The sequence below is a fragment of the Narcine bancroftii genome, chromosome 5 (assembly GCF_036971445.1).
Source record: "Narcine bancroftii isolate sNarBan1 chromosome 5, sNarBan1.hap1, whole genome shotgun sequence".
Classification (NCBI taxonomy): Eukaryota; Metazoa; Chordata; class Chondrichthyes; order Torpediniformes; family Narcinidae; genus Narcine; species Narcine bancroftii.
The window spans coordinates 174,871,032-174,883,341 of record NC_091473.1 but is presented as its reverse complement, the minus strand read 5'-3'; the positions used below and the strand labels follow the sequence as shown (position 1 = coordinate 174,883,341).

The following is a 12,310-nucleotide window of genomic DNA, read 5'->3' as shown; positions in this document are numbered from 1 at the left end:
TTTTGAGGGGATGATGGTATTAAACGCTGAACTGTAGTCGATAAAGAGCATCCTGATGTATGCATTTTTCTGTCCAGGTGTTCCATGGATTTGTGTAGAGCTAGTGAGGTACCCATATGCCATAGACCTTTTGCTATGATAGGCAAATTAGAACGGATCCATTTCGCTGCTCAGACAGAAGCTGATATGCTTCTACAACAGCCTTTCAAAACACTTTATTTTAATTCAAAACATTTCATCACTGCTGATATGAGTGCTATGGGTTGATAGTCTTTTAGGCAGGTTACCACAGTCCTCTTGGGCACCAGTACAAAAGGCACCTATATGAAACAGATAGGTACCATGTCCCGCCAGAGTGGGATGTTGAAGATATCCGTGAATACATTGGCAAGTTGGTCAGCACAGATTTTTAATACTCAACCAGGTACTCTATCTGGATGCTTTCCTTGGATTCACTCTCCTGAAGGCAACCCACATGTCATCCTGGATTACAGAGAGGAGAAGATCATCAGGCGACATGGGAATGCACATTTGTGGTTCTTCCTTAATCTTGTGGTCAAATTGGGTGTATAAGGCATTGAATTCATCTGGGATTAAAGCATTGCCATCTACTGCGCCAGATTTGGGTTTGTAGTAGGTTATGTCATTTAGACCCCTTGCACAACTGTATGTATCCTTCATTGTTTCCATTTTCATCCAGAAACTCCATCTGGGAGATGGCTTTCTTAAGGTCATACCTAGTCCTATAGTGATCTCGATCTCTGGACTTGAATGCCTGTGATCTGGCTCTCAGCAGATTCTGGATTTCATTGTTCATCCAGGGTTTTTGATTGGGGAAAACCCTGAAAAATTTGGTGAGGACACACTCGTCCACAGCTGTTTGATAAAGGGTCTGACAGCAATGGTGTAAGATCTTCAACTGAATCCTTGAACACTGCCAAATCTGCTGACTTAAAGAAGTCCTATAACTGTTCCTCAACCTTTTGCGACCAGCTTCTAGTGGTCTTGATCTCTGGAACCTCTCTTTTTAGGCTCTGTCTGTGTGAAGCGCATCAGGTGATCTGAATTGCCAAAATGCGTCTCGGAAAGAAAGGTAGGCTTTCCTTCCCCTAGTTTAGCAGTAGGCCTTCCTTACCCTGAGTGTAGGACTTCAGGTGCAGCAGTTTACATACTGGTGGTAGTTGGGCAGGATTTTCTTGATTCAGGCCTGGCTAAAGTCACCAACTAAAGTTTGTAGTGCATCAGGCTGGACGTCTCTTGTTTACTGACCACATCATGCAGCTCCGCAAGGTCCTGTTGTAATTAGCATCAGGAAGGACGTAAACATAAAATTATAAAAGGCATAGATAAGATATAGATTGGTAAGTTGTTCCCATTAGTGGGTGAGACTAGAACTAGGGGACAGAGCCTCAAAATCCTGAGTAGTAGATTTAGGATGAAGATGAGGAAGAAGTATTTTTCCCCCCCAAGGGTGGTGAATCTATGGAGTTTGCTATCCATTGAAGCAGTGGAGGCTACCTCAATGAATAAATTTAAGAAAAAATTGGATAGTTTTTTTTTACAATGTAGGGGAATTAAGGTATGTGGGGAAAAGGCAGGTAGGTGATGAGCCTATCATCAGATCAGCCATTGAAGGGCAGAACAGGCTCGAAGGGCCAGATGGCCTTCTCTTCCACCTGTTTTTTTTGTGTTCTTGTGTAATATAGTGTGAATTTCTAGTCACCACACTAGAAAGATTGTGGTAGCACTCAAAAGAATGCAGAAGAAAATTATCAGATGGTGCCTGAAATGGGAAACTTTAGTTGTAAGGAGAGATTTATTCTCACTGGAGTAATGGAGGCTAGGGGATGACCTTAGAATTTTTAATAAAATTATGAGGAACATGGATAATTCGATAGTCAGTCTTTTTTTTTTCTAAATTTGCATCAACGTTATGCATGGGTGATGTGTCCGATGACTGAAGGTTGGATAAAGCTATGCCTTTATCAGCTTTAAAAAAAAGCTGAAAGACAAGCCAGGGAACAGCAGGCAATGGGAAATTTCTGGAAGGGATTCTGAGAGACTTGACCTAACTGCTCTTGAAGAGGTAAGGACAGATTAGGGTTAGTCAGCATGGCTTTGTGCAAGGGAAATCTTATCTCACGAATTTGCTTGAGTTATTTAAAGAGGTAACCAAGAATATTGTTGAGCGTAGTGCAGCAGACATTGTCTACATGATCTTTAGCAAGGCCTTTGACAAGGTCTTGCATGATAGGCTAGTCCAGAAGGTCAGATTGCATGGGATTCAGGGTGGTATAGCCAATTGGATACAGAATTGGCTTGATGGAAGGAGACCGAGTGTGGTAGAGGAGGTTTGTAACTCAGATTGGAGCCCTCTGGCAGTCATGTGCTACAGGAATTGGTGATGGGTCCTCCGTTGTTTGTCATCTATATTGACAACTTGGATGATGATGTGGTTAGTAAGTATGGGGATGACACCACAATTGAGTAATAGCAGAGAGTGAAGATGTCTATCTAAGATAATGACAGGATCTAGATGATGTGAGGAAGTGGGACATTTCACTCAGACAAGTGTTTGAAGGGTAAACAAGGGTAACATTTCCATGGTAAAATAAAGATTTGGGGGTATAGGTACATAATTCTATGAAAGTGATATTGCAGATAGACAAGAAGGGTTTTGTTCATTGGTTGGGGCATTGAGTACAGGAACAGGGATATCATGTGGAATATGTTGGTGAGACAATTCTTGAAGTATTGTGCACAGCTTTGGTCACTTTGCAAAGGGTGCAGAAAAGATACACAAGAAGGTAAAATAGACTTTTAGATGTATACTGAGGAGGGCTGGATAGGTTGTAACCTCTTCCTGAGTTGTAGGAGGGTAAACGATGGACCTTATAGAGGTTTATAAATATGATGGGTATGCAAAGGTTAATAGTCATGGTCCTTTTTCTATGCTCGGGAATCTAAAACCAGAGGGCAAGATTATGGTGAGAGAGGAAAGATTCAAAAGGGATCTGAGGGGCTCCTTCTTCATACATAGGGAGGTGGGTATCTGGAACGAGCTACTAGAGCAAGTGGAAGAAGCAGGGACAATTGTGATGTTCAAAATACATTTAGACAAGTACATAGATAGGAAAGGGTGAGTGGAATTTTGGCTGAACATGGGCAAATGGGACTCACTTGGTTGGCATGAATAAGATGGATCTTACTTGTACAATCTATTTTACTCATGCCCCTACTATTTCGATTAAAGCCCTATCCACAGTGCTAGTTATGCGATTGCCAGGACCTCAGTCATAGCATGGTTCAGGTGGAGCCTGTGACAGTTCCCTTCTTCCCCAATGGCCCATAAATTCAATCCTACTTCTCCCACACCAACTTTTAAGCCATGCTAATCTGCACGTGGATCAAATAGCAATGCTGAGATTACTCTCTTTTTGGTCCTACTTTTTTAATGTAGTTCCTAGGTGCTCAGATTTCCTCTGCAGAACTTATTTCTTTATTCTACCTGTCCTACCCATGTAGACCACAGCATCTAGAATCATTCCACTCCCTCTCCAGATTCCTCTGGAGGTCCAATGAGATGTGTCGAACTGGGGCACCAGGTAGGCAATCCAGCTTAGGTACTCTTGATACTGGCTACAGAGAATTGTGTATTCCCCTGACTATGCTATAACCAATTACAACAATATTTGAGGACAAGCTCAAGGGTTAAGGTTCCCCCAGAATTACCACTTGGATTTCCCTATCCACCTTCCTCACAGTCACAACCTCTTCTCCCTGACCGCAGACCAAACTTAAAGCAGTTAATCCAGTGGGTTTGACTGCCTCACTAAATGCAATGTCCAGGTAGCTCTTCCCCCTCCCTGACATGCTCAGTGTTTGAAACTTATTATCTGTGTCACCAACATTGAGCCCAGCAGATGTTGTCACCTGGAACCACTAGCCCCACATCATCTAATTAATTTTGAAACCTTAGTTTAATGATGACTGTCACTGGCAGTAAAATAGTTCTTTTTAACGTCTGTACAGCTGTAAGGCCATTAATTTTAACAAGTGAGCCAAGTCACCATTATCTATATAATACTTGTGTGCAGTTATACCACAAAAAGACATCTATTTAGTCTCAAAATTTACTTTTATCTTTTGAAGAACATAATGCAATGTCTCAAGGCCCATGGTTTCACCCTATCCTCGACCTTGCATGTTACAACATGTACTAATCAGATTACTGTAGATTGTAGAATAAGGCACATGGATATGTTTCTTTGAAGTGATCTTTGCTCAGAACATTAGTCAGTATCATTATCTGTTCCCCTCTCTTTTAAGTAAATGTCAAGTTAAATGTCTCTCTGGCTGGAAAATTAAGAAACTGTTGCTCAACTTAGAAAATATCAAAAGTTTATATTGAGGGCACAGAACATGATGAACAAAAATCCATTGCTTTTATCAAAAGTGTAATGATTTCAATGGGCAGATAGCATTAGCCATGCAGTTGATTAACCAGACATATCAATGGGGTAAAAATATCATGAGTCTAAGTTTACCTGTATAGTTTAAAGCTAGCCAGCAGCTCTTAAAGGAGAGGCATATACAGGATGGATTCACTTCAGGATTCAATCTGATTTGCAGAACACTAAAGAGCATAACTATGCAAGAGAGCAGACTTCAGCTTTTTGGCTGCTGTTGGACACCTGGAGAACTTGGAAGAGAGCAAAATGTTGGGAATGCTTCCTATTTTCAAAGGGTCCTCCAGAAGGGGGAGGAACAGATGACTATGTTGACTATTGCCTAATTGTACCCAAGAATTTGGATGTAAAATAAAGAGGAAATGTATTTATATAGCATCTTTTTTGATATCCCAAGAGCATTGCAGACACCAAACTACTTCCTGAAATATAATCATTTTGTTATGGAAAAAAAACACAGCAGGCAACTTGAGTACAACAAGCTCCCACAAATATCAAATGACAGATAATGTTTTTAATAATGTTGTTTGAGCTGAATATTGGCAGGGGCTTCCTGGATAACTTCTATCCTTTTCAAAATAATACCATGGGATTGATTTTGAGGTACTAGATGGAAAATTCTGTTTAACTTTCTATCTAGAAGATTGCACCTACTCAGCACTTCACTGGTGTCTTCATTGATTATAAGAGCTCAAATTACTCCAAGACTGAAAGCCAAAATCTAACTCTGGAGGGAATGAGATGTGGCTGAGTCTCAGACACAAAAACTGTTGCCAAGAGTCAATGACCTGTGCAGTGAAATGCATCTTCAAGTGTTGTATTTGGGAATGCAAGCAATAGAACTATTAGCTTCTGGACCTTGCTCTTGATGCATTTCAAGAACTGCAATGTGACAAGTTATCTTTAATAACTGTAATATGACAAGTCATGAACAATACCTGTGATTCATGTGTAGCACAAGTAAATCCTGTCCAGCATCTGGGTACTACTTTAGAATCTGGCGCATGGAGAATTGGCTTACTGTCTTGCAAAGTCAGGCAGCTGGATCCCTAACAGTCAGTTATAATATGAAAAGAGGCCTGCAGTATATTACAGCAGAATAGTAATCTGTTCTCGTCAAGATCATTGCGATTGCTGAGGGACTGCCATAGCTGGAGAGTTGTCATAGCTCAATAGAGCACAAATGCCATGACATCTTTTTATTCCTGATGCTCCACCTCTGCCACTGCTGTTGAGTGTCAGCCAGACTGCATGACTGTTTTCTCTCATGTGAAGCAATGCAATCTGTACCCCAGAACTGCTCAGTCTCCTCCCTGAAAATCACCAATGTTTTCCCCACAATGCTAAACGGGGAATAGTTAGCAACATCAGTGAAGAATTTTGGAATTGAATTGTTTATTATTGTTACATTTGCTGAGGTTCAGTGAAATGTCTCGTTTTGTGTGCTATCCAGGCAAGACCATTCATACTCAAGTACAGGAGATGGTGCAAAATAAAACAGAAGAGCAGAATGTAGTATTATTGAGATAAGTGTAGTTGGAAGGTTGAAAGATTCGTAATTATTGAAAATGAGATTATCTCGTGGGTATTGGAAATCTGTATTGGAATAAGATAACGGCAGGAAAGACACTGTCCTTGAATCTATTAGATGATCTTTTCAAACGTGTATCTTCTACCTGATGAAAGGGTGAAAAGGAGATTATGACTGGGGTGGGACGGATCCTTTATTATGTTGTTGCTTTTCTAAGGCAGCAGGAAGTGTAGACAGAGTGAACTGTGGGGCGTCAGCTGTGCATGACGGCCTGAGCGGCATTTACAAGTTTACCACATCTTGCTGTCTTTGGCAGGGCAATTACCCTACCGAGCTGTGACATATCTGGACAAGATGATTTCTAAGTTGGTAAAAGACATGGGGGACATGCTGAAATTCCTTAGACTTCTGAGAAACTAGAGTCATTGGTGTATTTTCTTGGCAGTAGCATCAATGTGGTTAGACCAGAATAAATTTGTATTATTTACACCTGGAAACTTAAAAAGTTCTCGATCAACGTCAGTTCAGTGCTATTGATGAGGCCGTTCATGACGAGCTCTTTCATTTCCTGATACCGTGCTCCTAAATTCTCTTGATCTGTGTGTCATCATTGTTTGAGATCTGGCGTAATACAATGGTGATATCTGCGAACTTGTAAATGGAGTTAGAGCAGGATATAGCCACATAGTCATGAATGCATAGGGAGTATAGTAGCCACAGCCTTATAGGTCACCAATGCTGAGGATTACAGTGGAACTGAAACTGATGGGATTAACAAAGCTGATCAATTAACTCCTTGACATACTTCATGTGAAACATTTATACTGTGGTCAGGCAGATGGAATGACAACCTGTGATAGAATATATCAATGAATGTACAATTGGAGTTGCAATTGCTGGGCTACTCTCGAGCAGGCCTATGCAATGGAAATGTTCTTCTTTGGCTTGGCTTTGCGGACGAAGATTTATGGAGGGGGTAAATGTCCACGTCAGCTGCAGGCTCGTTTGTGGCTGACAAGTCCGATGCGGGACAGGCAGACACGGTTGCAGCGGTTGCAGGGGAAAATTGGTTGGTTGGTGTTGGGTTTTTCCTCCTTTGCCTTTTGTCAGTGAGGTGGGCTCTGCAGTCTTCTTCAAAGGAGGTTGCTGCCCGCCAAACTGTGAGGCGCCAAGATGCACCGTTTGAGGCGAGATCAGCCCACTGGCGGTGGTCAATGTGGCAGGCACCAAGAAATTTCTTTAGGCAGTCCTTGTACCTTTTCTTTGGTGCACCTCTGTCACGGTGGCCAGTGGAGAGCTCGCCATACAACACAATCTTGGGAAGGCGATGGTCCTCCATTCTGGAGACGTGACCCACCCAGCGCAGCTGGATCTGCAGCAGCGTATCAGCAGTCATTTGCTCTAAATGATTTACATTTGCATTTGAGGTTCACAAGATCATACAAGTTGCGCACCAGCGTCACGAGGTGGGTTGGCCCACCTCACGAATGGCTTCAGAATGAAAACATCATGGTTGAGGTCAGGACGCGCAAAACCTGGCCTTCCTTCTACCTTGTCAATGATGTTGAACAAGCAGAATCACTTCTGATTCTGACGTGATTGGATTCATGTCCGTGGTTCATAGGCCAAGAACTCGAGCTACTATTGTAGAAACTGGAAGATTATCCTAAAGGAGAAGCCATATAGAATATCTGAAAATGAAGTTAAAATGGGGAAATATTTAATATAACAATCCAGTCTCATTAATTAGAATTTAACCTTTCTTCGAAAGGTTGGTCTATTTTCAGACTGTGCCTTGCATATTAGGTTGGTGTGAGCAATAGATCAAAGTTGTTGAGCAAATAAAGCTCGACATTTGAACTTGCATATAAAATTGAAAATGGCAGGCAAGAATGCTTGGGAATTTCACCATCTATGGGTGATTGATGCAGGTCAATAGAGAGATGTAACAATTTCACATGATGAGGAACTCGAATTGTATGGTATCCAAGCCATACAGTAATAGCAGCAAACATAAATGTGAAACACGCAAACATGTTATTAATGGGCAGCATGCAAATTGCTGCCACACTTTGTTTTATAATGAGTCAGATAGAACAAATGGAAAGTACCATTGTACTGAAAGCTTACCCTGGTGAGGTTTTAAGGGCATTAGGTCAAATGGAATACAACGCAGGTTAGCAAGTTCATTACTCATCATTGTAGTGAATTATGAAAACAGGCAACTTTAATGGTAAAGAGCTTTCATCAAGAAAGAGTTTTTTTTTTCAACCATACTTTTCTAAGCCTTGGTGATTCCTATATAAATATCACGAGAGTCTGCCTCCACCACCACATCGGAGGTTGCCTTCCAAATTCCAATCATTCTCTCAGGGAAAAAAAGTCCTCAAATTTCCCCACATCTTCTACCCATTGCCTTAACCCTTTGCTCTCTAGTTTTACAGGCCTCTACTATGGGGAAAGGTTTCTTACTATTTATCATCTATACCCTTTGTAATTTTGTAAAACCTCAATTTGAACCTACCTCACCACCTCTGCTCAAACAAACTAGTCTTTCCAGTATTTTCTCAGAAATGAAAACCTCCATCCCAAGCAGCATCCTGGTGAATCTCCTCTGCACTCTCTTTAGTACAGTCGCATCCTTCATTGAGTGTGGTTGCCAGAGCTGCATAGTGTACACAGTGTAGCTTAAATAACATCTCATAAAATTGTACATTAACTTCCTTGCTCTTGTATTCTCCAGCTGGAGCTAATGAGGTTGTACAGTAAAACCTCTGGATCTGGAATTCAAGCAACTGGTAACCTCAAGTAACCAGCAAAAATATTGCAGAAAATAAATAGGTAAAAATGGTGAAATTTAAAATTGATGTGCCTTGTTATTATTTAACCAATCAAGCAACACACAATTTTAAGCAACTGGAAAATTCACTTATCCGGCATCTACCAATCCCCATAGCTGCCTGATGCCATATTCTGCACACTGTTTCACCACCTTATACACCTGCACTGAACCTTCAGGATATCCCTTTTCCTCAATATACCTTTGGGCCCTACAATTATGTCTATCCTAGCCTCTCAAAATTTGTCACCTTCCATTTATTATGATTAAGTTCCATAAATTGTACTGCTCATCTTAGCAACTTGTGAGGTCCATTGGTTTAATGTGGTTGATGAAGACTTAATGTAACTGTGTCTGAAATCACAGATGGTTTTGAGTCAGTGTTGTAAAGGATCTATGAAAAGACCTTGAAAGGATGATTAGTATTTGACTAGTTTACAGTCCAGGAACTGAAACTATGTCACAGTTGCACCATATCCAAGTAAGTCTGACAAAGGAACAAAATCTTCTTTGAGTTCAAGCAGTCCAAAAGTTGATTGAACACCAAAACCTACAACCAGGTCAGGAAGACTCTAACCAACTAGATGTTGATCACAAAATCCCAGTAATGTTCACTTCACTGATATACTGCTCAGTTCCTGTCTTATTATAACTTTAAAGTGAACATAGTCTATAGTCCATGTGCTGTGTCGGCTCTGCAACCGTATAACCATGACACGGACAGTCTGTCAGCTTGGAGTCCCAACATATACTGTAAATAGTTTAAGTGTACTACCTCACTAATGAATCAGTAATAAGTTTGCATTAAATGTTTTCCTTGTAAATACTGTTGGAACATTATTATTAAAACCTATATCTTAAATGTATATCAGCCTTGTTCACTTGCAACTTGGCTTGTGTTTCATTTTCAAAAATTTATAAATATAAATATTATTAAGCTAATGATATTTCAAGTCACGTTCAAGTTTATCATCTGAACTCGTATACAACTAGACGAAACAGCCTTTATCTAGACCATGGTGCACGCAATTGGACAATAAACAACAGATAATAATCACATGTAAACATAAAGATGTAATTTAAAATACAGATAAATATATATGTAAAACCCCTGGTATCTGGAAGTCAAGGAACCAGTAGCCTCAAGCAACTGGCCAAAAAAAATTGAAGAAAATAAATAAATAAGAATAAAATAACACGTGAAAAATATGTAAGTTTAAAATTGTAAATGCTCTTTGAAGTAGCGTGAAGTTTGGTGACAACGAGAGCAAATATTCAGCCCGCAGTGTGTCTTGGTTGTGCTTTGCTTGTAATGCTGTTTGAATAAAGTTGTGTGAGTTGGCAATAGCGTTGCCAAGGATGAAAAGCTGGTTGATGCCACTCGCCATTGGGGTGACTCCCTTAGTGTCTTTTTATCCCTGCTTAGTAAGAGTAACCCTGGACAGTGGCTTAATCTTTAAATTTTGGGTGGGGGGGGGGGTTTAATTATCTATAATGTTATTGTTTGTATTTTGGGTGGCTCCATAGAAGGGGAGAAACCTGCACATGCAGAGGTTTAATGTTTTCAAAGAATGTGACTGAAAATAAAGTAAAATACTTTAAAGTTTATGTATTCATGAAAGTGAAGTTTGTTTAGTATAAATACAGTATAGTATTTTTGTCCTTTAAACTGTTTATTCTTAATGCAGGTGTATGAGTTGGGCATTGTAAGAGTAAGTCCTAAGCAACTGGAAAATGCACTTATCCGGCATTTAGCAATTCCCATAAGTACAGGATACTTTTCACCAATCTCATAGCTTGTGGGAAGAAGCAATTTCCCAGAATGACAGTCCTGATTTTGTTGCTGCTGTACAACCTCCTTGATGGTAGTGGTTCAAAGATATTGTGTGCTGGATGGAAAGGGATCCTCTATAATTCTAAGTCCCATTTAAGCAACGCTCCTGGTAAATGTCGTCAATAGAGGAAAGGGAAACCTCTGTTGATTGGAAATTATTTTTTTAGCTGGCAAAGATCGGCTTAAATCAAATGAGTGAAACTAAATAAAATTATTATAAGTTGAGAGTCTTGTTTATTGTATATGTGTCATGATAAAGTAAAAATTCAATCCAGGAGCCACAGAAATTTTCATTCTTCTGAAATCAAAATGTAACCCTAAAAAAAACCATGGATTTACTTATAGGGGTATCGAGAAGCAAAGCTAAGCTATCATCTATAGAGCAATTGGAAATCTAAAGGCAATAGTGAAATCAAGCTTCTGTTTCAATATACTTGTGTAAAGCATTCCATTTATTGTTCCAGTCATAAATTTCTGGACGCCTTGGTTTTTGGTATCACTGAAGTGGAGAGCACTGTGTATTGAGTTTTGATCTGATTCTCACATTGGACTCAAAACCCTCAAAAACCAGATTGGAAGCAAGTCCATTAAAATCTCAAAGAAGAAGAAGAATTTGTGTGAGTGAGCATTCATAGGTTTTGATCAGGTGGTAAAAAGCAATATGATTTTTTTTAATTATTCATCTACAGAATTCAATGCTCAGAGCTAATAAAATGCCAGTGGAAGACAAAATCAAATAGGTTTGTGACATGGTTTAATCATTGACTTAGTTAGGAAAGGAGAGTAAATTTATGCTGAGTCATCCTATTTTTAACATGGATTCTTGGCATAATCATGTTCTTTCAGGTGTCAAAGAACTCTAATGCATCAGACTGGTGAAAATGCAATCTTCAGTAATGATCATAGCTGCTGAGAACTTTAAAAGTATTGTGGATAATTATTCTCCAAAATGTGACAAGTTTCACCTACTTTGGATTTATTCTGCATTGATTTTTATCAGTTGACACTCTAAAGCAAAGATTTGCTCTCAAGCCTTTTATTGTCTTTTGTGCTTGCATCCAGGTCAGCTCCCTGAAAACCATCATTGCTATTTTGCCAATTGAATAGGTAAGTTCCTGTTTTTCCCTGGGGTGGTTTTCATGTAAATCTTACACTTCATGTTCTGTAATATTCTTGCTTCCAATGTGAAAAGCTGGTTATTTTCCATGATTATTTCAATATGTGATGAATGTATTAGATTAAAATAATCGATCATCAGTTTTTTGCATGTAAAGAATTATAAATGGTTTGCCAGCAATTTCAGATCAACTAATACAAAATGCATATCTGAACTGATTGAAAGATTTTTTTTAAAACATAGGCTACTAAGTCAAAGAAGGCAGTTAATCGTTCAGCAATTTTTGGCATTGCTGTACTCTATGCAAACCTATTAATGTCTGGCTACTAACTTTATCGGAAACAAAATGGGGTTGATATGAAGAATGCAGTGGATTCACTATCACCCATTTTACTACTATCAGTAATAGTTAAGATAATCCCACAATTTCAAAGAACCTTCCTTTGCAATTTGCCAATATCTTCGAAAATGTTCTTTTAATTAAAAGTACAAATGACTTTATTTAATATTTGGTTAAGTT

The 12,310-nt window shown here is 39.4% G+C and overlaps 1 protein-coding gene across 10 annotated transcripts in view; it reads left to right on the top strand.

Moving 5' to 3' along the window:
* Positions 1 to 12,310, top strand: part of pparg (peroxisome proliferator-activated receptor gamma) — a 202,766-nt gene that overhangs the window by 65,047 nt on the left and 125,409 nt on the right. For 7 of the 10 annotated variants that reach the window (XM_069939855.1, XM_069939847.1, XM_069939851.1 and 4 more), the window contains exon 2: positions 11,736 to 11,780. The exons of 1 other annotated variant lie outside the window; for it this stretch is intronic. The gene's annotated coding sequence lies outside the window, so the exon portion shown is untranslated. Of the gene's footprint in view, positions 1 to 8,743; positions 8,842 to 11,735; positions 11,781 to 12,310 lie in introns of all 10 variants that reach the window. 2 more of the 10 variants (XM_069939848.1, XM_069939850.1) reach the window with 1 other exon arrangement.